Below are 26,944 nucleotides of genomic sequence, written 5' to 3'. Positions count from 1 at the left end.
ATGGGATTGACTGGTATTATGCTCAATGCCACTATGCTCAATAGAATTGGATTACACAAATTCTCTGTTCATCCGTTTACTTTGTGTGCCCAGCACACCTTTCTAAACACAATTTTATTCACAAGTCATATTCTGGTAATTGTCTTTCATTTTGTGTGAATCTGCCACATAATTCATGCCTGATCGACTTTATATTACTCTCTCGTTGGAAAGGGGCCTTTTGTGACCAACAATATGAGTAGAGAGAGAGAAAAACTGTAAAAATCTGTTTATTTTTCTTTGACATCCAGCTCAATCTATACTTATGGGTATTGATCTATAAATCTAGGGCTCCTTGATGTAAGACCTTAGAGATGATGAGAGATCAAAGGGAACACAGAAAGACTTATGCTACTCTTGGGGCCAACCCAAACACCACTCTGACCGAGTCAAAAGTCTGAAAGATAAAATCAGGGTTCCTGAAAAATCATCACAATCAAAATTGTCATCTACAAACTTCCAGACATTTAAAACAAATGTTTCCTACGCTCTTAGTCCTTCAATAATAATAAAAAAAAACTATTAATGAAAAAAGGTTAATTACTAATTTGTGGATAATATTTCTATTGTTTCCTAAAAAAGAAAACAAAGCATACTACAAATTATCAACAGGATAAACAAGTAAGGGAAAAGAAAAAACAGATGAAAGGGCACCCAGAAGCATGGAAAGAATAAATTTCAATTCAATTCAATTTATTTATATGGTGCCAAATTGCAACACGTCATCTCAAGGCAATTTACAGTTCACCAGATCATACAGTCAAATTGATTCAAAGTTCTCCATCTAAGCAAAACCAGTTGATTGCATCGACTCATTGACTCAAAGGCGATCCCTCACACTAAGCATGCTTGTAGTGACAGTGGAGAGAAAAAACTCTCTTAACGGGAAGAAAGACAGCATAACCAGGCTCAGTGTGAGCGGCCATCTGCCGAGGCCGACTGGGGTTCAAGGAGACATAATATAAAATAAAGCAAAGAATGACAGCGGGGTGGTGAAAGAAGAAAATACACAAGAAAGGTAGAAGGAAGTAATGAATGAAATTAAACAAAAAAAAGTAAGACACGGCAAGTGCAAGGGATCCATAATAGAAAAGAATGCAGGAGAGAGAGAGAGGAAGGAGGGGCAGAAGGACACACTTCCAGCAGGACAGAACTGTGAAGCAAGAGTAAACAATGTTAACTTAAAAAAATAAGCAAAAAGTCCATAAAAATACATTTAACAACAGCATAAGGTAACATGTTTATACATATTACATTTTCTATTCATTTTTTTAGGAGTCTCCAGTCTATGCTGATAATCAAAAACTTCCCTTTCGCTTTCTTCCTAGGTTGTACACTGTAATATTAATTCCACATATTCCCAAAGTGGGATGTTCCAAAGGTTAACTATTCAAAGATGCAATTTTATTTATAGAAAATAGAACACAATGGCCCCAGAGATGAGTATGTCCAAAGAATAATTGCCATGGCCTTAAAAACTCCCTTGTATCTATCATTGAAGAGGCGGCAGTGAGCAGTAGTGCATGAGGGACACAACTCAATATATATTCATACACAACAATCTCAATGTTCTGTTATAATTGAGAGTTTAAGGTTTCCTTAGGACCCTGGATTTCTTCTGTTTGGATGCCATTTTTTCTACATCAGGAGACCCAGTGTCTTGAAGAGTACCTTTTTCTCTAAAACACCTCAAAAACTCTACAGTCATGCCAACCTAGTGTGTTAATTGTATATTTGTAAATTAACCATAAAGCTGTAAAGCGACAACTCTGGCCATGTATATATTGTTAAAAAATTTAATTTTTATTTGCTATTTAAACTTTTCCTGCTCAGGGATCCAGTGCAACTTAATAATGGAGGGATTTATTTAACTGGATAAACTTTACAGCTCGCCGTCTACTACTGTTTATTAGTTGTAACAAGTACATAAAATAGTGTCTAGTAAAGGGAGTAAACAGAATACTATAAAGGATCTGTACAGCAGTGGGACAGGAAACTGAGGAGGGTATACATAGCATATACCAATTTGCTCCCATGAAAAATTAATTTGTACCCACAAAGGGCTACTTCCTGCACAAAAAAAATATAAACCTGCTCCCAAAGAATACCGCTTTGTGCACATGGAATAGTATTTGCGATTACTAATTTGTAAACATAATGTGCACACCAAATACAAATTAATACAGAGTATTTTGGGGGGGGGCACAACACAGGTTTCTGGACTGAGATCTCAGACGTTTCTCAAGGTATCTGTTGGAGTCACTTCCAGTTTGGGGGTTACTGCCCCCAGTACTCAAATGACCACAAACACTAGTATTTAAGGGAAGTGGCGGCCTGGTGGTTACGGCATAGAGCAAACAGTATAAAGAAGGAGTACTGGGGGAAGTAATCCCCAGTACTTCAATGACCACAAACACTGGCATTTAAGGGAAGTGGCAGCCTGGTGGTTGCGCCATAGAGCTTGGAATCCTGAGGTTCTGAGTTAGAGCCCCACTCCTACAGAGCCCCACTCTGGGTCCCTGAGCAAGACCCTTAACCCCACACTGCTCCCCGGGCGCCAAACAATGGCAGCCCACTGCTCCCCAAGGGGATGGGTTGAATGAAGAGTTAATTTCATTGCTCTGTACTTGTGACAGTGTAATGACAATAAAAGTTGGGAGGATTGCCTTCAGCCCTCCTGGGTCTCTAGTTCGTCCCGGACGCTGTTTTTTTTTTTCCATTTTCTCATATTCTTTTTTCCCCATTGTTTCCATTCTTTGGGATGGCAAAATAAATTACTACGGCTGACTGTCCTCTGCTGCTTATCAAAGATCACAATGTCCAGTTGGTTGGCCACTACCATAGCCATGTGTTCTTCTTGTAATCTTTTACATTCTACTGCCTGCTGTTGCTGACACTGCATCCAATGGTACAGGTTCAATTGTTGCTAACCTAGATATCTGATCCAGATGCTATACTACTATTTATGGAATTGCTTGATATAAACAATATAAAAACTATAAAAACGTTAACTCAGAAATTAACTTATCACTAACCACTGTCTGAGCTCCACATGATGATGCAATCAGCATTGCAATCATGAAGTTGAAGTCATTAGATCGCTATAACCTGTGTATCATATAAAAAAAAAAGAAGGAATGACTGAATTGGAAGGCTGGATAAGTTTAAGGCTTCAAGTAAAAGAGGCTCCATCAGAGCCTCACATTCACATGCTGTTCTTGTCAATTTGAATCTGCAAGTTTTACTTCTAGTAAGGCTAAGACTGACTCATAAAAAAGAAACGTTTTAAGTCAAAACTTAGAAATGCAGAGGTGTTATAAAATCATATTTCTTAAAGGTTATCGTTCAAGCTTTAAGAATTGCTCTAAGGTATCCAGTTCAAAACATAAACAAAACAGCAACAAACAGCAGCAGATTTTAGGAAATTAAAAACATCTTTTCACAGTGCACAAAATAATGTATGTAAAAATGAATAGAAAATAAAAAAGCACCAAATGAAAAAGCACCACATTTCAAAATGCTACCTAGGAGAGGTAGCATTTTGAAATGTCTAAGACTTCATTTATATGAATAATGAATCTGTGTAGAATCTAAACAAACAGATATACTGTATATATCTATATTTACAACTAATATTTTTCTTGACTGCTTTTAGCCTTGATTACAGCATCATGTCAGTGCATTTCAAAGCAACAGGTCAACACAATGAAAGTTTTCAATATTACTCTGAAATTAAGCTGTTATGCTCAAACGGTGATTTTAAACATATTTACGTCCTTATATGCACAAGTAAAAAACCTCTGTTTGAAAATCTTTAGTCAGTGCAATGACATTGTGTTATTTTGACAGTTACAGTGCAGCTCACCTTGCCAGTGAGACCACCTGCCTACTTTCTGCTTCATACTGAGTCATGTGCCCTTGCACATGCACTCTTGCCAGCAGGGAGATACCACACCCTTTTAAGGTCCACATGAAAAAACAAAACAAAATTGAGATTGGAGGGCAGGAGAAAAAAAAGAAAAAAAAAAGACTTATCTAATTATCTCTCAAATAAGAGATTATTTTCTCTCCCAGTGCAAAAAAACACCCATTTTGGGTTATTTAAAGATTACAAGTGTTGGGTTGTTAGTCTAAGGTGTATCCATGTTGCGAATGCAACAAATTGTTGACCCCACCATTGTATAGCCTTAATGTTGGGTATGTTTAAGATGCCGATCAGTCACCCATCCCCTGCCCCAACCCAGCCACATTATTTTAATAGAATATTGAGGATATAAAGAAATGAGAGAATGGGAAAAGTCTTCTTTTGGAGTTTTACAATTGAAACTTTCCACACTATTTGCAGATTTATTCATTTTTTTCTTGCAGTATGCCGTTTAAATCATAATTTGGTTAGCCACCTTGGAAGCAAATTCTTGCTTTTATTGCATATGCAGTTTGTCCTGTAACCATCTAGTTTTTTTTTTACAAAACCTCATGTACCTTATGTTGTAGGTTTGCAAACAGCTGTTGTAGGTTCGCAAACAGCTGATAATTTGACTCCATGTTTAAATCTTTAAACAATAATTCCTCACCTAATAAGCACCCAGCTGGCAACTGGGAAGAAAAATATTGTCCTGTAATTCTTCAAAGACAACATTTCTGCTATTTTTTTGTCCAAGTCTGCAAACAGACAACAAGGACTCAAAGACTTTTGAAAAAATCTGCAAAGACCTGCAGACACCTTCAAGGATTACGTCTCCTCTGTTAGCACTGTTGGCTGCGTCCCGCCCAGTCATCTTTGGATTTGTTTGTCCTTGAGCAATACCAGCTGTCAATTTGTTATGGGTTTCCATTTCATCACTGTGACAGCAAAGAAATGGCGCAAAAATCTGCAGCATAACAAGGGCTGCTCCAGCACATTTGAATGAGCACCTGTCACACAGGAGAAATGTCTAAAGGAAGCGATCCTTTAAGCACACTACTATCAGAAACAGTAAAATTATATGTTTATTTACAGTATCTGGATCTACAATTTCATATTAAATCCAAATTTCTGTAGAGAAAAAACCATAAGTAACAGCACATTCTTTAAATTAATAATTTTCTTCATACACGACATCAAGTTGACTTAAAGTGACTTGGACCTTTCATTTTTAATGATTTATACTAAAGGCTTACAGCTTTTTTTTCTGTAAAACCCTATATTGTTAGACTTACGGAAACTATATCCAGCAGAATGTGTAAAAGAAATTATGGAAATGTGCAAATAAAAGGTAGTTACTGTAAGAATATGATTCATCCTTGACTTTTTAAAACTAAATTTTATGTCTTACTTTCCTTGATGCACACAGAAATACAGATAGATGATTCTTTATATATATATTTTTTTTCTTTTTTTTTTCCAGACTTGAAGGACTTCTTGTGCAGTATTTTTAAAATCTAAATGCTTCAAGTATACAATATATACTTAGTAAGTCGTACGGTTTTGCTTAGTTTCTTTTTTGCTCTACTAAGAGACTTAAAAATTTGTGTGGACCCCATGCAACAACAAAAATAGAAATATGTGCCTTTAATTTTCACTATACAGCCGTTTAACCTGTCCTCAAAGTGGTCTCATGTTATAACGTGCAATGCACCATGTTTTTGAAGTTCACTTGTGTTGTGCCGTTGCTGAGTCTCAAATAAAAAAAAACTAAAAAAAAACTGGAATGTCTGTCAAGGAAAGATTGTTGAGCACTTGTTTTTGGCCTCTGAGCTCCTTTTTACCTGATCTACTATGAAAAAAGCAACAACTTAGGCTCGATATTTGACAGTTCTTTTAAGTCAAATAAGCAGGTGTCAAGAAAAGCTTTTTCAAGCACAGAATCCTGTCTAAGGTGAAGTATTTCACCTTTGATTTAAACTTTTTCCAGTCTTTTGTTACCTTGATCAGAAAACTGTACAACTCTTTATGCTGGAGCACATGGCCTTACATTAATTTATTTAAAGTTTTTTGTAGAATGTTTTTAAAATCATTTTTGCAGCAGGATTTCTAGCTCTACTTAAAGCGTCACTATGTAACATTTAGCCACTAGAGGTGCTAGACCTGTAACTTCCTGGCTCAGTGCCCCCAAAAGCATCTGGCAACAATGCACTATGGCACTATTTCATTATTTATATTGCACTATTTCTCAGCATTTTGGAATCTGATGGAAGACCACTTAGGATCAGCAGGTTGAGAGGTAATGGAGTTGCTTATAAAGAACAGGCCATATTTACCCATCTGGATTAAATCCTATGTAAGAGAACCAAAAATGTGTCTGATCACGTAAGGGTCGTATCTGTTTTGTTGCCTTACAAGAACAATACCTCAGTTGGGTGTCACATTTAAGGGAGGCTCAGTCTGCTAAAACAAGGTGTTTTTGGTCAAATTCGGGAAAAAAAATTCAACCTATATAAGTTAAATAGGCGAGTTTTTTTAAAAGCCTCCACAGAGCATTGATACATTCCAAGTGCCCTATGATGACTTGAAAAAATATTAATTTCAAATTAAGCTAATATTTGTTTTAAGTTACAAAGGGTCTATTATAGCCTACTGCTGTTTTTTATAGGCAACCAATTAATCTTTGGTGATAAGCTCCAAATCTTCAGAGGTGGTAGACTCAATGCCATCACCCTCATCTTTATACTGTTTGTCGAAGTCAATGCTCTGGATTAATTACTCCAAAACATTGATATAACTCTAGTTAGAAGATGTCCATATAATAACACTGTATTTCGCCCTAAACTGCATCAAGTTCACATTGACACAAGGTAGAAGCAGCTTCGTGTAATGGACTTGATTTCTATAAAAGGACCTACCGTTGTCCTGATGCAACTTTTTCATGTCTGATACTATGCCGATATTGCATCTTTAGGAATTGGGGAAGACAGATACTGACCTGATACAAAATTAGCAAAAATCGTACCACTACAGTGTGCTGAATTCATGTGTAATGTGTATTTAAAGACATTTCAATTAGTGAAAATAATTGTAGGGGGTCAATATAAAAAAAAAAAAGTAATCAACCAAAACTTTCGCAACCCCCATTCGGTACCTCCGTGGAGCCCCTAGGGGTCACCTACCCCATGTTAAAGACCTCTGGTCTATCATGTTAGGAAAGGCTAGATTAAGTAATATTTCTAAAACAGGGCGCAAAAGTAAACAATAAATGTATGACACAACTGATCCATGAAAGTGTGAGGATGGTATTAAATGGAAGCATTTACAAAGCTTTTATCACTGGGATGGAATATTTAGAGAACCACACATAGAAAACAGTTTTTATTTTGCTTCCATATGAATAGGTTTAAATCCCACAGGTCTTGTTCTACAACAGCATATTCTGATACTTGTGAATATCTGATAGAAAATCTGATGAAGTACTGAAAGCTGTAGTGACTAACACCAAACATTTATCGGTAAAATAGTTGTTTTTCAAGGAGACACAACAACACAGGCTGCTGCAGAGGATTAACAGTCCATAGAAACAGATTTTTTATTTGGTAACTTCTTTGGAAGTCAAGAAACAAGTCAAGTGCTGCTCACCTTTCACAGGCTTTTTGTTCCTTTGAAAGCTCTACCCAAGCCATTTCCTACCTTTCCTCACAGGTTTGTACAGTTGGAAATTTCTGTGATATGTAATGTATATAATTTATTGACATACAGTACAGTACATATTATTACACATAATCTTTTTGTATAATGTGCAATTACTATTTAATACCCTGTGCAATAACCCGTTTCTCTATATTTGACACGAAGTGCAATAACTATATATATAAATATCCATCTATATAAATATCCATGTAAACACCCTTTGCAATAACCCTGTATAATGATCTCACTGTAAAAAAAAAAGCTGTCATTTATGGACGCACTGTATATACTACAGTATATATATCCCATGCACCTTTTTCCTCCTTTGACTATTTGAACTGATGTAACGAGTAAATTTCTCGACTGTGAGATCAATTAAGTCAACCAACCAATCAATAAATCAATTTTTCACATATTTTTCTCAGATGAAATAGGAGCAAGTATGACAATTTCCTCTAGCAATAATGAATAAATAATAACAATTTTTAAAGCAATGGTCTTACAATTTAGGCCAAATTGCTTGATAGGGGTAACAATGGCCTAGAATGTACAGTAGGAGTCTGTCTTGTAGTCGCTGTCACTGGTTAAAACTCCATCTATGTGGATCTCAGTTGTGTCCTTGGAAAAGAAGCATCCCATGGATTGTAATCCCTGTGTATGACAGCCATGCTTCCGTTAGCCCACAGGGCAGCGGTGGCTACAATGTAGCTTGCCACCATCAGTATGTGAGTGGGTGAACCACAGTGTAAAGCGCCAACTTAAAAAGATGCTATATAAATACATGGCATTTACCCTCACTGTTAACTGGGACTCAAAGCTGTATTCATATTTGAACCTTCTATATTTAAATAAACTCTTAGATTACAGTATTACACATTTGTAAAATTTATTTCATGACAAAGCTTATGTAATCCAACCTTCAAGGATCCCATATTCAGCAGAAACCATACACAATGACTCATTTACATACAATTAAATCAGAATGAGAACATGTCAGCACAGCTACACACTGCAGCCAGAGTATTCTTGCCACAGGAACACAGAAGACAATCCTATTTACCACTGTAGCAGTTTCCCTTCTATGGCCTCTTTCTAATGTGCTCATTAGTGTTCTTGTGCTGAGCCTCATCCCTCCAGAGACGGTGGTTGGGGGAGAACCGGCTGTGTTTACTGCAGCTCACATCAAAGAGCTCCTCAATACGTACAAGGAAAATCCTAAGAGAGCATGCTGATTGGTTACCCATCATGCACTGCTGCTTTTTGGACAGAACCATTTTAAGAGAAATACAAAGTGCAGTGAGTATGGAGAATAAACAGGCTCTGGCTATACTGTTTCTCACAAGGGTTTAAAAATGACTAATACTTGTTTTCCCCCTTTCTATTCTGAAGTAAAGCTTTATCCTGTAAAGAAGGATCTATTTAATAAAACTCAATTAACTCTCTTAAGTTAGAGCTAGTTTACAACACATAGTTTCTCAAGGTACTTCTTAAATTTTAGCTTGGGTTCTGTAAATAAAAACGAAATATAATATATTTTTATGGAATCCTAATTTTTCTAACCAGTAAACAGTTGTAGAATTAAATGCATTAAAATGTTCTATTATCTTAAGCAGAGACATAACGCAAAATCTAGTGATAATCTAAGATATAAGAGAGCAGCAAATTAACCAAGTTAAAGTCAAAGTAAATAACTCAAACACAAAATATTTGAATTCCACATTATATCTTGTATTACTAATATATCAAATGCTACATTTATGTGTTTTGTTTAGTTAGCGTGATAGACAAAAATAAAAAGTGTTTTGTTTTAACCTCAAACCAATGTACTAAACACAAAGCCAGATATGGAAGTTTACACTTCATAGGGGGTGCAGTGGAGTCAAAAAACAATGTAATCCTACAGAGGACTTCATAAGGGTCTCAAAGGTCAATCATATCCAGTTTGAAGCAGATTTGATCATGCACTTATGATTTAAAGCCAAACAAATCTGAACAGCAAGAAATATAAATACACCATGTTTCCACTCCCAAACATAAAAAAACAAAAAGCCCCTTTTCTCTGATGTGATAAACAAGTAGTCTCTGACCAGGTTAAATGTGGCATACACTGTGTGTAGGCAGGGTATAGGGACACATGGCCTTGGCTCCCATGACAGCTAGATGACAAGCATTTAGAGTGACATTTGTCACAGACAGCCCTTCTCTGATGGTTAAATTGTGGTGGTCCTCTGGCCTCTACCCTGAACTTTTTTTAAATCCTCATTGGTATTCCTTCCATTGTCCTCATTAAATAGAATATGAATCACTTTTAATGAGGAACATTTATATGCCTTTCATCATTAGTTGGTTGACTTAAAAAGGTTTGTTTTATTATTATTCTCCATTAAACAACTTCACTCAAGTAATTATTTAACAGGAACCATTTTCAGACAACTTGAATGGTATTTGACAGTTTCCCATTATAATGACCAAAGCAGAGAAGGTAATAAGGAACACCCCCTGCAAACATAACACATACAATGAACCTGAAGGGAGGCAGTCAACTCCCTAATGAACAGTGTTAATTATCTACATTATCTCCTGACCCTGGTTCAGGTGACTCTTGATTAAAGTATGAATGATGACTGTACACACAACAAGTTAGCCCCTGCAGTTCATAGTCAGTCTCTGCTGCCACAAAACAAACAGTATAAGTAGATTGTGAAATGTTACTCCACATTCTAAAAATTGCATAGCCAAGAGTATCCTGACAGCCTGTTCTTTGCTATATCAGAATGCTCAGGTTGTTTATAGTAGAATGTGCAAGACAAGAAAGAGCAATGTCCCCACTGTCAGACCTAACCAGGGTGTACAATGGGTAAATATCAGAGAACCTAACGATGTATGGAGGAGTGTTTTTCATCAAATCACACACAAAGACAATCAAAGTTTATTTCAGCCTTTTGGCAATTTCAAAAATCTAATGTTACTGTACTCAACAATGTGCACTTTTATTTATTTTTTGTGTGTGTGTCATGTGTAGCCAATATGGCTCTTGGAATAGATGTCCCAGAGCTAGATGATAGCCCAACAAGGCCGTTAGTAAATTACCAATTACCGTATATATCTTCACTCTTATTTGAATTAATTCACTGTATTTAAATTGTTTAAACAAATGTGTGCATTATCCTGTGGTCAGCTCATGTCTCTGCATTTGTATAACTAATCATGGTGAGCTGCCTGTCGAAAAAGGTTATGACTATCAAGCAGCCTGCCTGTTTGGTTGCAGGGTAATTCTTATTATTTAAATAATAATGAATAAGAAGATAATATATACTAAATAAATAAATATTGAACTAGTAGCCAATTAGGAACCACTGTTAAATCTAGGTGAGAATAATCTTTAGATTTTGATGCATGATTTTTCTGACTGAAGGTGACATACTCTCCTGCTCACTAAAATTTAAAGGTCCTTTATTATCCTATATTATTCCACATTATTCTACGTACTATTGCGAATGAGGCCACCAGTGCAGGTTTCTTGTCATTTTGGGAGGAAAATTCCATGCAGATTGGCCAGACAGCCTTTACCAAAAATCTCTTATTCAACCCTCTTAATGAGCTGTTTTGGCTTTCCACACCTCTGTGTTCCTGTAGGCCGCTCCCCCGCAACCCGAAACTATGGCAACCAATCAAGAATTCAAAAGATGACCCAGGAACACAGAATAATACCTGAAATGGAGGCGGGAGCTCCGATCTGGACAGCATAGTTCCACAAATTACATACAGTAGAAGCCATCTAAAATGTCACTTTCCTTGATGGGCCCTTGGCTGGTCCCCCACAATTATTTTTTAAACATCAAACTTTGCACTAAAGGATTATTTTTGTCATGATTTGTGGATATTAAGATCTGGTCAGACCCTGTAATTTAGTGAAAGGGTGCCCAGGAGAAGGCCAGTTGCTGGAAGTTGGAGGGGATTTCACTGGGAGCTGCAGGGAAGTGGGCTGTCACAGACAGGCTATTTTGAATGGTTGCTACTGCAATAAAGGGCATCAAACAAACCATATTCAAACACACATTAGCTAAGAGATGGAGAAAGGCAATGATAGAGGTTAAAGGGGTTATATCATAAACCGACATGATTAAAGACACATATGACTGTAACAAAATGTCTACTAAGTGAAGTTTGCATAATATGAGACTTCGAAGTTGTACAGAGAATTTTCACAGTGACTGAAAGATTACAGTGCTGGCAAAAATACCTTAACAATCTGGAGAGGAGGATACACTTTTACTGGCATCCCTTTCAAATGACAAAATCATTCAAACATTGGAAATGGTGTGATTGATGACATGTTATCAGTTTTAAAACATGTGTATCCTAAAATCAGTATTCAGCCTCTGGCAGTTTTCGTGGGCAATAAATAATTAAGACAATAATATCTCAAAAATGTCATGAAACAGATGAAACAAACAGTGATACTGATTCCTGGTTATAATTAGCCCTTCTTTGATGATTATTCCTTCATTGCACTGTAGCCAACTATAGATGATTAAACCTGGCATTATCTCAAACTTTGTTTTTGGTCTTCAGATCCTCTAATGGCACTTTCTGAAAGTAATTTGACCATCGTGACTAACTTTCTCTCTACACACAGGATTGGTAACGATGCTCATAACAATGTTCAAAAAAAGACCGACATTATTAGACACAAATTCTTCTGTGCTAATTTGTCTTAGCAGCCCATACTGTATGCTGTAATCTGGACCCAGACAGACAATTTATCCCGATTCAATGATTATAATTAGTGGTGTAATTGACATAATGTACCACCAGGAGGGAAAGAATGATGTTACCGCCTATCTTTTCATAACACAAACAGGCAACTTACTGTGTTGTTTTAAGTGGCCATGATTACAGTGTTTCTGCATAACGTGATCACGTTGCAGTGTGTCAAAGCAGCTTTGTGTTTTTTATTGCGTTGATTCCAAGAAAGAGGGTGGGGGTACTGCTAAACATGACATTAGTTAAACTACTAATGTATAATATAGCTGCCAAAACAGCTATGAACATACATCCATTCTCTCTGGGGGAAACACATAAAAGCTTTCAAGAAGTGGAAGACTTGTCTCTGTGAATTCAACTGCAAAGTGATGCACTTTATTCTCTTTATCTCTGCTTACAGGGCAAATATGAGCATAAGAAGCAGGAACAAATATATATTTAATCAGAATGATTGCTTTAGTACTTTTGCAAAAGCAAAAATATAAAATTTTCATTTTGATTCTAAGACTAGATTAAAAAAGTTTTGTTAATATATATATACCTTTGAGGCTGCCTTGAGAATGCTGTGAATTATTGATATGTATTTACAATAGAGTCATAAGGAATGAGGGTGTAAAAAGCATAATGAACAAAGCAACATGATAGAACATATGAAAGTCTTGTGCATATTAAGTATGACTGATCGGATAAATTATTAAATGCAGGTAAAGATAGAGTGTTCATGTAGAAGTATGGCCTAGACATTTCAGGAATGATTATTTACCCTTAGACTTTAAGTCTCGTCCTAAGGAGATGGCTGCAATGTCTGTGAAGAGATTGTTTAGTTTCTCCAAAAGGGGTCAAGACATTCCTTGCTGCACTTAACTGCAGATTTTAGTTAAAAACTAAACAGTTCAGCCTTAAGCCTAACATATAGACCACATCCACAAAAAATTGAAAATGATTTATGCACGTAAAAGCTGAAGTGTAAAGATGAAACCACCTGTAGGCGGAGGAGCTGTAATACTATTTGAAATTCTTACACCATGCCAGTGGGTGGCACCCTGGTGCAGTCACACAGGTTAAAAATGGTGGAGCAAGAAAAGAAGAATTAGGATTTAAATAATTGTTGTTTCTCAATTGATGGTGTTGATCCTCTGAAGGTTCCATTTGTAGGCCGATTAGGTTCCAGCACTGCGCCGAGAGCTGTGCTAATCCACAAATCATCTAAAGGTATCCTCAAAAACAGCTGACAAATGCATCATTGATTTAGGTCGATATGAAGGATCCTCTATATCCCATGATTTGGTGAGGATCAATGCAGATTGATCAAGCTCTGGCAGAAGTGGTAGACGGCAGTAGCAAAAGTGTGAATGAAACTAAATAATATGTTTTCTAGGACCCAAAATAAACTTTTAAGATTTTTTTGAGGTGAGAATGTGGGTTAATTAAACTCTGCTGCTTTTATTAGGATCCATCTTAATAAAAATAAAAAAAGAGTTTTTTCTGCACCAGCTTGCCTCTGCAACTGTAAGCCGACCAGGCTTCCCTCCCTCACCTGGAGAAGGGGTGCCTGATACTGGCTCATAGCATTGAACCCATCAATGGAAAAGGTAACATAACGCCTTCAGATTATCTAAAAACTGCTTATGTTTGACTTAATTAAAATTTCTTTTTGTTGTTCCGTGAATCTTTTCTGAAAAGAAAGTTAACCTTCAGCATGAGATAATTTGATTTAACTCTACTGGTGGTATGAGATTGATAATTACAGTAGCTCATCTTCACATGCCTGCAGCCCCGGCATACTGTAAGGGCTGCAGTTTCTCAAGGATTAAATAAACAAAGAATCAGACAAATGATATTTAGGTCTGTGCCTCATGCTGTCACAGTTGCTATGCAACTGAAGTTACACCGAGTTGAGTGCGGGACTGCTGCTCAAAGCTAGACTGTCCCAATTCACAGCTTATCACTTCCAGCCTTCATTGTTTTTGACGTCTTCTAAGGATCCAACCCTCATAGGCTGGGTCCTTCAAAGGATATTGCCCCTGAATTGAGAGACACCCAATGATGGCAGAAGAGATGAAAAAAAGGTGTGCGTGGACCAATAAAAGAAAAGCAAAAATAAAATCCATCATTAATTTGAGGGCTTCAAAAAACAGAAGTCCACCGATCTTTTTTTTATGTCGTTGAATTATTGCTAGGGGTGGTGAGGACTGTTGGCTTGGATGCGCCAACATGGGAGTGTGTAGCCAGTTATGTATACAGTATATTGTAAGGGTATCATGAGTGAGATGCTGCAGGGAGCTGCTTTAAACTCATTCTCACTGGGAGATGGTTTCAAATGTTTTGGTTTTTGGTGGCTTTTTATTGAAGAGACCCCAAACTAACCAAGAGCCTGTATACACTTAAACTAAGTGTAGTCAGTTTCATACCAACTCACACCTTTCTTGTTACCAAATTTCTCTCAAACCAAATTAACTAACAACAGCCCTATTCAATCTGTAAGTAAAGTTAAATCTGTTGAGCAACAGAGATCAAACCAGCCCTAAAACTTCTCCCTTAAAAGCCTTTGATCAAAAAACCTCTTAGCATTAAGGATCAAATGTTTTTTCAATAATAAAAATTGAAGTGAGTAGGAAAGTTACACAGCCGATCTTCAGGGTGATGTAAAATGTCACACCTTCTACCTACTCAAATTTGTTTCCTGAACATTGTAATGAGTCCTCCACAGTCACCAGATCTCACTCCAATTAAACTTATTTGGGATATGGACAAACAGGATCTGACGAAAGAATTTGGGGCAGACAAATCTGCACGACACCATCTTGTAAATGTGGACCAAAATCTCTGAAAAAGGTTTATGACAATATGCTGAATCCAAAGCAATTCTGAAGAAAAATAGACTGGAATTTTTCTGGTAGACATGCAATATGGAAGGAATTAAGACGTTGCAAAGACTGTATAGGCACATGGACCATCTCTTTAGGGGAGTGCTATTGAATTGAAAAATCCTTTAGGCAGAAATGTCTTAACCTGCTTATATGTAAGAAAACTGCCAAGAATAAAAAGTGTTAATAAAGAGGATCCAACAGCAGCTTCTTCCAAAAATTCAGTTAAAGGTCTAAACAACATTGATAATCTGATGTAAAATCTCAAAAAACAGGTGGATAAGTAGAAACCAACAATCCAAGCACTGATGCGACGAGAATGGGTTACCATCTGGTAGTATTTGGCTGAGGTTCTAATATCCAGCATGCCAGAATAAATTAAAGAAGTTGTGAAGAAGGCTAAAGAACTCTGTGATAAACTGAATACAATTGACAGTATCCCTTAATTAATTAATAAAATGTATTAAATCATACAAATGTTTCACAGGGAAATGTTGAATTCACAAAACATCTTTGCAACCAAGAGAACCTTCGCTTATAACTTTATAAATTCTATGTTCATCTAAATATCTTATTTCCAAATAAATCACATTATTTCACACAATTTGTAATGCAACTTATCATTGCCAAAAATTAATGAATTAAACAGAATGTTTGGCTTGCCAATCAACTATTACCAGACCACTGTTAGCACACGGTGTCCCACCTTGGCAGCGCCTTATTCCATCTGCCTTTTTATAAAAGGCTATATTTAAAAAGATGGCATTAAAAATGTATCCTGGGGATTTTTTAGGATTGTGCTGCACCAGCATATCTGGCAGAATGACTGAGCGCTGGAGTCAGAGGGATACGTAATTGTGTCTACATTTGCTTATTGTAGCTTCAGTCACATTGTCAGAAAAGATTCAAATTAGTTTTTTGTGTTTATGGATTTGATTGTCGTGTGTTTAGATGCTTTTCTTTAAGAAAAAAATAATCCTACTCTCATTTATTTATCATAATACATTTTTCATCACCAAGCATATATAATTTAACTCTGTGTTAAAGGATCCAATAGAATTTGGAAAAGTCAAAAAGAAGAGAGTTAAAAAAAAAATACTTTCAAGCCTTTTCTCTGTCTTTTTGAAGACCGCAAAAGAGCAGCCACAAAAAAATAAATAAATAAACCAACTAATTTTGGAAATAATAATACTAATACAATTTTATCAGTAATTTTCTCTCTTTCGACCCTCCACCCAGTCACCTAACAAGAAATTAGAAGTGCAAGGAGCATTGATTTCTACAGAAAAAAAAAATCAAGCAGGGGGGCAGGGGGTTGAAAAGATTCAGCTACGTGGACTGGAGGGTGGCTTCCTGTCAGTGCAGCTGATTAAAATTCCTGGGGTTGCGAATGCAGGGCGTGATGTACGACAAGCAGGTGGCGTGGGTTTAATATGCATGAGCAGGCAGCTCCTGCATCTGCAGATTGGCAGTCACTGAGCTTGCGTGTCCACTCTCTTGGCACCTCAACAGGCATATGGAACAACTGAGGGCATACATGAACCCTGCAGAAGGGAAGGTATTTAAACCAAACAACCTATTTATTTCTTTATTTTTTGTGACTTCTGAGTTAATAGGATGACTACTACTACCTTTGGGCACTTTCATTAGTTCAAAGTAGCCACAATAAAGGGGAAGGAGGGCTTTCTTTCCATATATTTTATTGATTTTTCTTTTTACAAGTTGCAGGAAACATAAAAAAGATCAAAGATTGGAAGAGATGTAAAAAGTTGAGAGAGATTTGATTTAAAAGTTAAGGTTATTTGAAGGAAAGAAATGATTCATCTTTCCACTCTCTGTCAGATGCTTCTGCTAAGTACAGTTTTGGGACCAAATGATGCAGTAAAGAGTCAATTTAAATTTTATTGTGTAAATACTGAAGAAAAAAGAATGATTGCAAATAGCTTGAATCTTTATAGTGTTGCACCGATACCAGTATCGGACGGGGCCCCGATACTGCCCTAAAATGGTGGTATCGGTATCGGCGAGTACCAACCAATAGGGCACCGATACCATTTTGAGAGCCATAAGTTTCTTCAACTATTGTCACCCATTCCTGGTAGGCAATAAAAAGTTCTACTGGATTCACTTTGTATTAGATTTTTTCCTGCTTCAGAAAGGTAGGCAGCAGCTTGACAAAGCCATGATGGCAATTATTTTACATTATTATGGTATCGGTATCGGCCGATACTGCACAGCCAGGTATCGGGTATCGGTATCGGGGCCAAAAAATGGCATCGGCGCAACACTAAATCTTTATCAGTGTTTTTTTTTTTTTTTCTTTTTTTATTCTAAACACATGTACCCAAGGTGTTTACAGATGGGAGTAGCTCTTCCAGCTGGATTTTCTTTTTCTTATATATTTATTTTCTATGTTTGTGGATCAACATTCTTTTTCCTGATTCCAACCTTTGCTAGTGATGTAATGTTAAGACATTTTCCTGTCAACCTTTAGAATCAGCAATGTTTGAAAACCGTAGCCAACTAAAGGATTAGTACTAATTTGGTTTCTAGTCACCCAGAGTCACCTTATCCTAAATAAAATAAAGCATGTTTGGGATGTGATTAAATGCCCTATAAATTTGCAGCTAAAAGCATAAAATCAGCAACTGCATGACACTGACATTACATTAACAATGCCTTAAATCTACAGCCATTGCATTACACAAAAAAGTATGCAAGATTAAATAACTGGTATTTTTACAGTAATAATACAAAGTTTATAGATATTGTATTCAGTGGAGGTATTGGGATAGAGTTATTTCAACTTAGCTTTCAAACTGTGGCGATGTCTTTTCTCTGAGCTGTCAAACTCTTATGAACTTTATCTGCACAAAGTTTGATTGATGTGAATTGTCAAATAATGACATGATCCACAGTGGGCACTGTAGTATGTAAGCTGGCAAAACAGTCATACATCTATTTTGGCTTAAATCCACACTGATAGGATGGTTCATTTTACAATGTCTATAGACATCTCAAACATCACAGTGTTTCAAACTATTGTGACAAGTGTACACTTCTCAAACTATTTTCTTCTTACCAAAGAAACAATATTTTTGGGAAAGATTCAACACAGCTGTTTTATTTCTTTCAGGAATGGCAGTTTGAAGCAGAAATGTACTGTTGAAAAATTACATTAAGTCATTACTGTTAACAACCCGTTTATTCCACCCTTTACACCTGCTTTAATTAGCACATATATGAGAGATATTTGCCAAAACTATAATTGAAAACTCTTTGTAAAATTCTCATTATATATAGTTTGAAGCAAGACATTCTGATACTGCTTTAATAATGTTTGGGATTTTTCCATGTATTTCTTTTTTTTTTTTTTTTTTTCATTATTTGTCATTGGAACCAAATTGTTGAAAATGTCAATAATTGTGGGATCCATCAAGTCCTTTTGATCCATGTGTAAGAATGCATGTCAATTGTTATTTATTATATATTGTTTAGGTGCTGGTAAAGTGGTATTGGTGGTATATTAAATAAAGGATTCCATGATTGAAGGAGTTTTTTTTTCCTTCAACTCAAAAGTGTAACTCACCCCATTTACACAACACAACCCTGTCCCTGATTGCTGCCAAGAGATGTATATTTACCAGAGTGTTATAGGTGTTTTAAAAACTAATTTAACATGTTTCATAATTAGTCATGGCATTTCTACAACCTAATGGTACATGTGAATGCCACAGTATTCATCACAAAAGTTTAGACTCCTGACCACTGAACCTTTGCTGAATGCTATCACTGTTTATTAAGAAATAATCACTTTTTTTGAGGTAGAAGTCTGTGAAATATGGGAAAAGCCTGCTGATTTACTATTTTTGCTGAATAATGCGATGTGATGATGTTGGCTACTATAAACCAACATCCTTTTACTTGTATTCTTTGTCCACCAATGAAATTCTCCAATCTTTTACTGTGAGGTTTAGCAGGTTTGGAAACCAAGAATTATACATCTTGTCAGGATGTAAAGGCATTTAAAGACCAAGCCAAACATATTGATGCAATCCACGATATAAAGTTTTTTTATTTTATTTTTTTTTTTAACATCTCACCAATTATTCCATCCAAGTAGGGTCCTGTGTAGTTCTATCTTTTTATTTCCATGCCCATTTGCACCTGCAAAATTTCTAACTATTACCGCCCACTCCCACTGTCTGTCTCCGGCACTCCTGCAGTATTTGTGACCAATCCCGCCTACCTCCGTTGTCAATTTAATTGATGTGCTGTGTTATTCATGAAACGTATTTCCATTGAATGTTTTATTGCCATCAAGAAAGAGGAGAATAAATAAAAAGCAAAGTTTCTAAATATTGCTCGGTTTAGTCAAACATAGTCATTTAAAAAAAAGGTCAAAACCCAACAATAAAAAATGTGTGCAGAAAAGAACAAATACAAAAAAATACAAAACAATTTGCCACAGGGAAAAAAGAGATTTTTGCTCAAAGCAAAAACATTTACACAAGAAACAGTGATAGTGGTTCAATATATATTTGGTTATGCAGAAGAAAAAAAAGAGGTCATCAAAAAAATATTGACTAACTTTGTTTATTTGTCGTTGTTTTTTTTATTGAGACATCTAATTATATTATAGAAATTGTGCAATCACATAGAGACACTATCAAAAATGTGCCTATCTTACTTTAACAAAATAAAATGAAAAGAAAAGGGAAAGTGATTAGACATTTACATTAAAACAACATGTCTCGCTGTAATAAACTATGTATCTGCTAAACTGTTTCTAGTGCTTAAAATATGCTTTTTATTCAATGCCCCAGTAAAGTTAGTTGACTTGGGTAGAATATCTAGAAAATGTACCTACACTATATTGCCAAAAGTATTTGCTCACCCATCCAAATTATTGGAATCAGGTGTTCCAATCACTTCCATGGCCACAGGTGTATAAATTCAAGCACCTAGGCATGCAGACTGTTTTTACAAACATTTGTGAAAGAATGGGTCGCTCTCAGGAGCTCAGTGAATTCCAGCGTGGAACTGTGATAGGATGCCACCTGTGCAACAAATCCAGTCGTGAAATTTCCTCGCTCCTAAATATTCCACAGTCAACTGTCAGCTGTATTATAAGAAAATGGAAGTGTTTGGGAACGACAGCAACTCAGCCACGAAGAGGTAGGCCACGTAAACTGACGGAGCGGGGTCAGCGGATGCTGACGCGCATAGTGCGAAGAGGTCGCCAACTTTCTGCAGAGTCAATCACTACAGACCTCCAAACTTCATGTGGCCTTCAGATTAGCTCAAGAACAGTGCGCAGAGAGCTTCATGGAATGGGTTTCCATGGTCGAGCAGCTGCATCCAAGCCATACATCACCAAGTGCAATGCAAAGCGTCGGATGCGGTGGTGTAAAGCACGCCGCCACTGGACTCTAGAGCAGTGGAGACGCGTTCTCTGGAGTGACGAATCGCGCTTCTCCATCTGGCAATCTGATGGACGGGTCTGGGTTTGGCGGTTGCCAGGAGAACGGTACTTGTCTGACTGCATTGTGCCAAGTGTAAAGTTTGGTGGAGGGGGGATTATGGTGTGGGGTTGTTTTTCAGGAGCTGGGCTTGGCCCCTTAGTTCCAGTGAAAGGAACTCTGAATGCTTCAGCATACCAAGACATTTTGGACAATTCCATGCTCCCAACTTTGTGGGAACAGTTTGGAGCTGGCCCCTTCCTCTTCCAACATGACTGTGCACCAGTGCACAAAGCAAGGTCCATAAAGACATGGATGACAGAGTCTGGTGTGGATGAACTTGACTGGCCTGCACAGAGTCCTGACCTCAACCCGATAGAACACCTTTGGGATGAATTAGAGCGGAGACTGAGAGCCAGGCCTTCTCGTCCAACATCAGTGTGCGACCTCACAAATGCGCTTCTGGAAGAATGGTCAAAAATTCCCATAAACACACTCCTAAACCTTGTGGACAGCCTTCCCAGAAGAGTTGAAGCTGTTCTAGCTGCAAAGGGTGGACCGACGTCATATTGAACCCTATGGATTAGGAACGGGATGTCACTTAAGCTCATATGTGAGTCAAGGCAGGTGAGCAAATACTTTTGGCAATATAGTGTAAATAAAAGCACAGTTACCTGAAAATGAAAATGAAAAATCTATTTTCTGTAAAATTACTAGAAGTATATTTTGTTTAAACATCTCTCAATAAAGTTAAACTTGTGATTACTCTGGGTTTGGGACTGGATGTTCTTTAGGTGGGCACTGATGTGTTCTGTTATTTTTGTAACAAAATACCTTAAAGCTTATTTGAAGGAGGACTCATCCTCCCACTCTACAAACCAAATGGGTTTTGTTTTGTCTTTCTGCTAATGGCAGTATACTGTATCCTCTACTGAAGGCAGATCAGAGCCCATGCTCTGAATGATTTGTTTCGGAGATTTTTTGTTATTTATCTCTTTTTTAATCATTTTTAAATGCCAGGATTTTTCAATAAAATTTTATAAAATGTATTTTCTTCATCTCCTGTCTCGATCTGTTTTCCAAACTTTGCTGTTTTTTCTTTCCTTTGAAAAATCGCAGAGACCAAGTGCTCTCCGCTCCCTCCCATACGGTGCACATTTTAGGACAATTCTCAGGAAAAAAGTTGTCAGTCCTTCGGAAAAACCTTGTCAGTTCTCAGTTATCAGAAAATACTGAAGCTCTTTTTTTAAATTCAGTGAAATAGTGACTAACTGGTCAGATATTTGAGTTTAACAAAGCGACTTTCTTGCCTAAAAACACCTTCAATGTTTATTTGGGTTCTTATGAAGAAAAATTATATTATTTCTGTGGCAAAAATTGTACTTGGATGTAATTGTATTTATGTAGTTTTAGTTAAAGTCACAATATTACTAGAAATCCTACTGTACATAATTCATGTTTACTTTTAAGCAAATAAGATTTTCTTCAACCCTAAGGTTGCATCAAGGCTCAATATGCAAATCAATGAAACAGCAAATTAAGATGAAGCTTGATTGTTTAATTTTCTAGGAAGTGCTGCTCTTCAACTATCTATATTTTTTGCTCTTTTCTCTTTTTAAAGTTTTAGTAGATGCATGATATAGTTTTAAAGGCAGTAAACAAAATAATTGTTTGTTCTGAGAATTATTAGTTCTAAATAGACTTTAGCATAAAGCAGATAAATTGGAGGAGTCTGATTCCTTTATATAAGCAATCTGTGGTCTCTAGGGGCTTTTATTAAACCATGCTTTTGAGTAAACAGCTTGAAAGTAGAAAGACATTTATTGTTGTTTAGTTAATAAATATCAACTACCAGTTACAGTAATATAATACAATTTAAATTTCCAAGTGGTTAAACAAAACCCAGGTCCACAACAGTTTTAATTACTAACATTTGCTGGTAAATTCAGTAAATAATTCTTAATTTATTATCCAAATTGTTAATTATATGCATTAAAGGCTGGTAGCTGTTAATCAAATTATCTAAAATATCTATTTGTTGCAGATTAACTTTTAATTATACCTTTAAATTGTAATGATTAATAATATCCATAGTCAACTAAAAATATTGCACAATTCGTGTGATTTATACAGTATGTCTACATGGAGGTGAATTCCTTTAGTGATACTTGTTTAAAATGTTAAAAATTAAGCTTTAAGCAAATTTGATTTTAATCTAGCCCACTATTATGATTTTTTTTCCCATCTAATGTAACATTCTGATAAATGTAATGTTTTCATTAGCTACAAGTAAACATCTCAATTAATAGAGGTAAATGTTTTAAACCATCTGCCTCTATGTCAATATTTATATGATGTACTTTGGTTATTGAACTAGATTAACCTTTGAATAATATTCCAGTTAGGTGAATGGTTTCTGTATATACAAAAAGATATAAAGTGAAGGAATAGTTGATAAATCGTATCATTTTGATCTAACCTAAATTGGTTAATAACTCGTTTAAATTGAATCTCTTCAGACAGATAACTATTCAACAAAACCTGCAATGAATAAATATATAAATAAAAATAATAATACTTGAATTACATTAACGATAAATGGCTTTTAAAAATCCACCAGGGGACAACAGTTAATCCCATTGATGAATGCCTCTACCTGCTTTATAAATGAAGGACAAGCACAGATTAGGTTCTGATATTTCCCTATCCTCGGACACAGTGTTTATAAATTCGTCCCTGTTGGGTTTACAAAAATTAACTCAGGTAGAGAGACATTAGAAGCATCCTCACCAAGGCCTGCTGCCTGTCATGGACTGGTGGGAACAGGATTACAAGCCACTCAGACTGCTCACTCACAGCAGAGAGACGGCTCTCATTCAATCACAGTGATGCATGCAAAAGCAGGGAAAATGTTCTCGCCTGGCCTCTCTCTGGAGACAACTTGTTATCAGCACTGCTTGGCAAGAGTGAGAGAACACAGACAAAAAAACAAAACTGACAGAACAAGGATTTTAAAATGATTTTGCAAAAGTATCATGTGGGAGGGAAGCAGCTTTCATTTTCTTTTTTTTTTTTTTTCTTCTTCCAGGAGTATTGGGGTAAAGCTGCCAGTTTCATTAGCGCACATGTACTTACAGGTTCTACCTAAAAAGCACAGCTGCTAAACCAGAATGACAACACCAAGTGAATTGAAACACTAGTCTGGCATGAACTATGCACAGGAACTTGTAGAATTGGCTTTAATTGCTGGATGAGCAGAGGCCTGTTCAGCCCCACTGGACTACGGAGCGTGTCTACCAGGTAATTGAAGCCAAATTATGGGCTGTTTATAACTTTGCACACATGCTAAGTGCATTGGATACATAATTGAAACAAGTTCATTTTCTCTTTGCTTTGATATTCTAAAAAAATCCAGTGCCAACAATTTACAGTACATCAGAAAACACTGATTTTGACAGATGGTTTTCCTTTTGTTAGTCCCCCCTAGATTTGGGGGACACTGTAAATCCTTATTAAGATAAATAGTCTTCTAGAACTAGAATCCCAATTTGACCTAATTAAATTCAAAAGCCAAGAAAATAACCACTCACCACTAAGCTCTTCCTGTCAGGATGCTTTACCCACAACTTTCATTAAGAACGTTTCCCCCTCTCATAACATCGGATTTGCCTCAAATAGTAAAAATTTTCCTTTTGTGAGGTGTTTTGCCCCCAGGCCCTTTTTGGTACTAAGAGGCTGCTACTGCAAAGCTACAGGCCTATCTCAAACCTCCCCTTCATGAGTAACATAACTGAAAAAGCTGTTTTTTTTTCTTAACAATCACCAGCCAACCCAACATTTTCAAGCCAGGCTTTCTTGGTCACCTCAGTCCATAGTCTGCCCTTGTCAAGGTTTTCAGTGACAAACATATGCATGCAGACTATGAAAGAACTTTAGTGCTGGTATTAATGGACATCAAAGCCTGGTGTACATTGTGCGATTTTTTCAACTGTTGCATGCAGCTACTGCTCACACTGTACGACGAAACTGCAGGCTTTCGTCGTACACTGTGAGTCCACAGCTTACGATGCATGTTCAGCACGACGCTCTGCTGTGATCTACCTGCTCACACTGTACGACTAAAAACCTTGTCTGACTCAGCTCCACAGTGAGATGGAGCTGCTGTGACTCGTCTATCCGGAATCCAAACAAATAGAAGTGGGATATTAAGCTCAGTAAAATGAGACGCGTTGCGTTGGCAATTTGTGCAATTTTGTGCTGAAAGTCGTAAAAAGAAAAGGCAACGACGTATCTGGACAAAGACATGGCTGAGCAAACGTGGCTACTATGATCTGCCAATTTTACAGAAAGAACTGCATTTCACTCATTGCACCCCTGTCATGCTTCTGTGTTTACATCTGAGAGGAAGAGGAAAAAGAAGAATCCTTGTTTGCGCAAACGCACTGAGCAATTTGCCCACAGCGGTCATGTTTGATTTTGCTCCCAACCTCATGATTCCTGATTGGGAGGTGGTCGTGGGAGGCTGATCGCCCCTCGATACCCCCTGTACACTAAACGATGCACGATCAGGCTGAAAGTCGGCCCGATCGAAAGATTCTCGCACAACTGGAAAATCGCCCCGAAAATCTCACAGTGTACGCCCGGCTTAATGCAGCATTTGACACTGTTGATGACTTCATTGTATTAGAGCACCTGGAAAACAGGGTCAGTCCTTCTGGTACAGGATTAGAATGGCTTAAGTTCTACTGAAGGAGAGTACTCTTTTGTGTCATCTTCATGTCATCAACCTTACATTGGAGATCAGGCCCCCTTATTCAATATCTACATGCTACTCCTATTCTAATTTCGATCCTTATAAACAGCAGCAAAAGTTTCAATAACTATACTGATTACCTCTATAAGGCAGATCTTTGTTTTAAGGATTTATAGTAGTTTTAAGAAGCATTTATCTCCATGGTGACCATTTATCTCCTGTTGGGATGCTTTCCTCAGTAGTGACTAAGAACTCCAAGTTGATCAAAGGAGATGGATGAAGCTTCATGCAACTGCTACAGGTAGTTACTGACACAGAGAAAAGTTGAGATAATACACGCTACAGTATTTTTTTGTACCGGAGGGGCCAGTTTGTTTTGTAGCCATGAAGAACACATGCAGAACACATGTCTACAAAATAAAAAAGCAAAAAACAAAACTGAGCAATAATGCTACAGCAAAAACACAAACATAAACCTACAACATGATCAAAGCATGTCAATATGCTTGGATCAAAAGATGTCAATATGCCCCAGTTTAAGTCCAGACATGAAAATATCTGACAACATATGTTGCATCCATTTTGCATCAAGCTATTGTAACAAATATTATTACTACATCTTCATCACAAAGAATAATTTCGCAAAATCAATTCACAGTTTTCCTTTTTGCTTTTGTTAGTGTTCTTCATTACAATATGACAATATTCATAACAATTAAAACCCAAAACTGAAGGGGATTATGTGACAAATTTAACAATCTCAAACTGCATATCATTAAAAAGTACTAACTCAAGTAGAATATTACAACACCTAATTAAAAGATAGGAAGATATGACATAGTAAATTAACTGTGACGAATACCTGCCAACGCAGGTACTGCAAAAACACTCCAACAGCAAGAAGCAGCTTGTTTATCTTTCGTTTGTGCCTCCAGCAACAAAAGAATGCTCTCATTCCAATTGCTTTAAAAAATACAACAAATTTTTGTCTGACTTTATATTAACCTAATGGGTATAATGGTTTGAGATATGTCTAAGCTTAAAGTCAATATAAAAATAGCAGTATTGCAATATTTAAAATAGAGGATTGTCTTGCTGCCTTTTCAGTGTGTAGGACTCTTTTGAAGGTGGATTAAACCATTTCAGCTCCATAAATATACAAAAAACAAGCAATTACTAGATGTTTCTTATTCTCCGGTGCTCCTTTTTTTTTTTTTTAGATGAATTCATTGGTGTAAGGCAGTTTGACTTTCATCAAAGATAAAGCACACTAAATATTGAGTGGGCAGGCTGGAGATTAGAGTCATGTTTTGATAAGACAACTGCTCATGGACACATTGACTGTGACAGTACTGGTGCTAGCAGTCTTGTGGATTAGCAACTGGGCACATTTTCCAATAACTCAGAAAATATTATGCAGTTCCTCCACATTTATTGGCAGCCCGGTTAAGGATGT

General features: G+C 36.7%; 1 protein-coding gene across 1 annotated transcript in view; it reads right to left on the bottom strand.

The window, feature by feature from the left end:
* Positions 1–26,944, bottom strand: part of nrg3b (neuregulin 3b) — a 304,145-nt gene that overhangs the window by 157,770 nt on the left and 119,431 nt on the right. The window lies entirely within an intron of this gene.

The sequence above is a fragment of the Cyprinodon tularosa genome, unplaced genomic scaffold (genome assembly GCF_016077235.1).
Source record: "Cyprinodon tularosa strain WSP-4 unplaced genomic scaffold, ASM1607723v1 ctg161, whole genome shotgun sequence".
Taxonomy (NCBI): Eukaryota; Metazoa; Chordata; class Actinopteri; order Cyprinodontiformes; family Cyprinodontidae; genus Cyprinodon; species Cyprinodon tularosa.
The sequence above is the reverse complement of the archived record's forward strand: the minus strand, read 5'-3'. Positions and strand labels throughout refer to the sequence as shown.